Genomic DNA, 4,945 nt, shown 5'->3' with positions numbered 1-4,945 from the left:
GCCGGGATCAGCTGATCGCGGGGAACTTCGGGGTTATTTTCTCACCGCGGAGACGGGAAGGCGGCGGGCTGGAGGCGGGGCGGCGCTGGCACGCCGGGAGCTGTAGTCCGGGGCTCACCGCCCCGGGCTCGCCGCGCCGGCCGGGACGCGCGGTGCCCGTGGCGGGCAGGCGCGGGGCTTGGGCCTTGCGGTGACGCCGAGGTTTTCTGCTCCCCTCGTTTTGTTTTCGCTCCACTGTCCCACACCTGCCTGGGTTCCCCCAAGAGCTGGAGTGTAAACAGCCCCTAGCATGGTTTAAAGGGGTGAAATTCGTAGAGAAACTCTTTCCTCCGGTGGGACTGCCCGGAGAACGACCAAGCGGCTGTTCCCAGGCCTCCAGCTCTGGGAAATTATTGGATCACGGTGGCCACCTGAGGAGAGAGCACTTGGTGCCCAAATCTCATCTGCCATTCGTGGGTTTAAACAAAATCTCGACAAGGAGAGCCACTGGGCACTGTCATTGCAGCCTTTGGGGTTTCTTCCATGACTGTGGCTTCAGCCTATGGCTGAACAGCCATCACTTACACAGCTGAAAGAGACTGCAGGTCCAAAATAGAGTTGCACATTTGCCAAAAAAAAAGGCAGATTCGCTGTCACAAACCGGGGCTGTGGGAATGGGAGGTGAACACCAGACAGATATGGGCAAAGAAACCACATGGTGTGCAAGTAAGCTTGGCCAGTAGTGGCTCCAATGAGCTGTTGGCTCATGGGGCGCTAGAAGAAAATTGTGAGTTACTTTTTATCAGCTGATTTGGATAATATGCAAAAATATTTTTGTTGTAGCATAGCTAGTGCACAGGCAATTTCTCTTCTTATGTAAACAGGAGTTTTCGGGTCTATGTTTGGATCAAATGATAGTGGTTATTTCACCAGAGGAAGGACATGCACTGTTTTCCTTCAGGGGACTTGACATGTTGAGAACTGACAGACAGCTGTAGGTGCCCCATCCTTCGGTCCCCTGCTTCAGTTTTAGACAAATGATTTCAAGAGGGACCCAAATGACACAACTGGATATGCACATAGAAGGCACTGATTGCGAGTTTACCTCTGAAGTACCATAATTTCACAAAACTGAGTCAGCAGGTCCAATTGCTGTGAAAATGAGGCATCAGTGAATTTTCTAACACATGGAGTGACCGAGGCCCTCTCAGAATTCAAATATATTGCTGAATCACTTTTGTTTTACTAGATTGTACTGTATATATTTATGTAGGCATATACATGATTTAATTATTTCTCTTATGCAGTTTAGTGATGATGAATGACTGAAGACTAGCACAGTAACTATCTTCCCTGCTCTCTTTCATGCTGTTACAATAATGTATTTTCACTTGGTATTTTGCATAAAAGATTAATTTAAGAGATTGACAAAATAGACTTACATCTAAAAGAATGAAGTTTTGGTCAACCAAACATCTTCAGACTGAAAAAATCCTGAATAATGAATATAACTAATATATATGAGGTAGAAACTTTTAAATCTCACAGTGCTGTTCAGAGGAGCCAAGGAACAAGATCAATGAGTCTGGCATCTAAGGGGTCTTCCTCTAAATGGCTCTTTTTAAACTGCTAATGTGATAGAGGGAGCAATTAAAAGATATGAGGAAGGGAAGAAAAAATGCATATAAAAAGTTTAAAATGCATAGTCTAGAAACAATGTGACTCCTGTACCCCGAGGTGCTGCCAAACATTTATGGGATGATTTCTCATGCTTGAAATACAAGACAATTGGCAGACAAATAACCCCTTAACATTAAAAGCCATGTACTGCTGTCTTCATGATTGGCTTGAGCACGAAACTCTGGAGTTTGCAGTGAGAACTCAAGAAAGTGAACTGTGATCAGTATCTGGAAAAGGGATCTCAGCTGCATCACTGAAAGGCAGGAAGATGATATAGGCACTAGGGGCGGGTAATTCTAAAATCCCATAGCAGAAACAGTAAAGACAAGAAAACAGCTACATTTACTGATGCTTCTGCTGCTATTCTTCATTGATTAAGGATACAGAAGGCTACAGCTGATTTGTGTAAGAAGAATAAATGCAAAATAGCCTATTTCTTTCGCCAAAAAATAGATGAACATGTACATGAGCAAAGCCTTTGCAATGTTTCCTGTAAATAAAAACTTATTACAGCAGTACAAGTCAGTTTTGGATTCACATTTCTTTTTTAAGCTGAGCTGTTGTTGTCTGAGACAATAACACAGAGAAGATTCTGAAAATTTCTGTTATGCCCTTTCTCTTTTCCTTGGTTTTCCTAGGTATGCTTATAAATTATTTAAATATTAACAGTAGTCAGTATTGTAGTTACTAAATTTGTATTAGTTGAGGGAGATACACCAGCTGCTTGGAATAAGCTGTAATGAATACAAATGTTTCTGGTGGGGGGAATTGCATTCAAACTTGAAGTATTTCTTAAATCTGCTACTGCTGAAATATTTACCCTTACACATCATCTTGTAAAGCAAGGTGACGAACAGGACCTTAGTTCCAATGCAGTTGTTGGCTGTTCAGCAGCACGTATGATATCAGTCAGATAGTTTTAATCTGCTTTGTACCAAAGAAGTCAGTCTACAGCTGGAGATTTTGTCATTTGACTCATCTTTTGAGCATTTTTCTTTAAACAACAGAAAATATAATACATGGTTGTTTCCTTAGCCAATCCAACATTTTTTTGAACAGCTTTATGCACATATATTCATTTTGTGGTCTGTCTCGTACTAATCTGTAAGATCACGTTCCTTTCATTTGTAGTCACTTCCTCTTTCCACTTGCAACTCCTTGCCACCAGTGGTGTAACTACAGCAATTACTGTCTTGCATGTCATGTTGAAAATTGTCTCTTAATGTAGTAGTCGAAATGCTGGAAGTAGGTCAGAGAAACAACTAGTTGTAGACTATGGCTAGGCCCAACACGTTGCACAGTGACATCTTTCTGATGAGCACATGGCTGCCTAAGACACTAGTGTTCGCTCTTTTTGCTGTGCAAGTCCTTAGGTCTTTTACAGCAGACAAAACCTTCCATGAAAGCAAGCTGTATCCTGGCCTACATCCCAAACAATGCGGGCAGCAGGTCGAGGGTGGGGATTCTCTGCCTGCGGTACAGCCTGTCCCGACCACCGTCACGGGCGGCTCGCCGCTCAGCCGGGCCTGAGTGTCTGGCTCAGGGGACCATGACGGCTGACAGACAAGCAAGGCTCCGTGCTGGAGCCACCCACAGCCGGAGGCTCTCCGGAGGCTCTCCGGAGGCTCTCCAGGGCCCCCAGCCGCCCCAGCCCCGACAGCCGCCGCTTGACCTCGACATGGCGCAGCTCCGGGCCAGGTCACAGCCCCGCGCCCCCGTCCGCACTAAAGATGGCGGCAGCGCGCATGCGCCTTGGCTCCCCCCGCCCTTCTGCCCGCCGCCGCTCTATGGTGGGCCGCGTTACTGCCCGGGCGCGAGCGGGGGCGCTCCGGCACGGCCGCCTCTGTGGTGGCTCGGCGCGGTGCACGCCGGGCCGCTGGCGGAAGAGGCGGGTCACATGACCCCGCGCGGCGCGGCGGCAGCGGCTCGGAGCGGTGTGTTCGCGGCCTAGCGGGGCCTCAGCCGGCGCAGCGCCCCCACCGCGCCATCCCCGCCCCGCTGCGCAGCCCAGGGGTGAGAAGCGAGGGGCTGCGGGGGGATCGGGGGGGAGGGCGCGCGGCGGTGGTCCCTCGGCCCCCCGCCGGGCGGAGGCACGGCCGGGGCCGCGCCGACGCCGCTGGGCCGCGGCGGGCGCTCGCTGGGGAGGCGGCTCGGGCCCGGACGGGGCGTGGAACGGGCGAGCGGCCTCGGGGCGGTGCTCGCGAGGCCCGTTCGCTTCCTCTCCCGTGGGACGCGTGGGAGTCATTCCGCCGACCCCGGCGGAAGGGACGGCAGGCGGCCCCGCGGGAGGCGAGGGGAGCCCGGCGCACGGCCGGGACGAGGAGCTGCGCGGGGCTTTGCTGGCGCCCGACGCTGCTGCCCGGGCCCGGCCGCCACGGACTGTGGGTGGGATTTTTGCTTTTGCACGTCGGGGAAACCGATCGCGCCGGGAAACGCGATGTATTGCGACAGGGAAGTTATTGCCCTTAGTGTGGATTGGGGTGGTCATCTTACAACACGTGTTAGGAGGTCGTGCGTAAAATAATCGAGAGTGATTCATCCGTGTTAGTAGCCGCTGTGATGTGCGCACAGCATGTTTTTCTTGTGGTGTCTTTCTCCGTTGAAGAAAAAGACCTTTGTCTGCCTGAAGGAGAATTTTGTGTTTAAACACAGGAAATATCCTGAACACAACTAACGGTTCTGGTTGTGGGTTTGGTTTTTTTTTTTTCTTTTTTTTTTTTAGGTCTTAAACAGCTTTAGAGAAAGTGAGCTCATAAGTTTTATATTTCTTAGACCATTCAGACTAAAATACACGTGCACTGAATTTTAGTCCTTTTTGTGTGTGTGGCAGGAAAGCTTTACTTCAGTTATTGCATCAGCATTTATGGGGGGAGTCCAGAGCAGATTAGAAGGAAGAACAGGAGAGTTTCTCACTTTCGCTTTAAAGAGGTGGTATTGGTCAGAGTGCCTTGTGTTTGCCTGCTGCTCTGCCTCTGCCTGCCCATTCATGTAAGTGTGGTGATGCCACAGCTGTGTTTTGGGAAGAGTCAATAGCCAACTTAGAATGGAAAATCACTTATTTCCCTAACTGAGGCTTTACATGTGTGCAGAGGCACTGAATTAGGAATTAAATATCTTAAAGTTCTGATGACATACTTAATGGACTTAAAGAGCTTTTGGACTGAGGCTTTGGTTTCGGTAAACACATTGTTTTTTGTGTTGCTTCATAAAAATAATGTGGGATGCAACTATTCCACAGTAGTCACTAAACTCTTTCTAGATCACCTCTGAAAAACAAGCTAGAGCA

The 4,945-nt window shown here is 49.1% G+C and overlaps 1 protein-coding gene across 2 annotated transcripts in view; it reads left to right on the top strand.

Moving 5' to 3' along the window:
* Positions 1-3,526: 3,526 nt before the first annotated feature.
* RBM25 (RNA binding motif protein 25) overlaps positions 3,527-4,945 on the top strand; it is a 32,785-nt gene continuing 31,366 nt past the window's right edge. For both annotated transcript variants that reach the window (XM_063398658.1, XM_063398657.1), the window contains exon 1: positions 3,527-3,672. The gene's annotated coding sequence lies outside the window, so the exon portion shown is untranslated. The remainder of the gene's footprint in view (positions 3,673-4,945) is intronic.

This window comes from Prinia subflava, chromosome 5 (genome assembly GCF_021018805.1).
Source record: "Prinia subflava isolate CZ2003 ecotype Zambia chromosome 5, Cam_Psub_1.2, whole genome shotgun sequence".
Lineage (NCBI taxonomy): Eukaryota > Metazoa > Chordata > Aves > Passeriformes > Cisticolidae > Prinia > Prinia subflava.
This window is presented reverse-complemented; position numbering and strand designations above follow the sequence as displayed.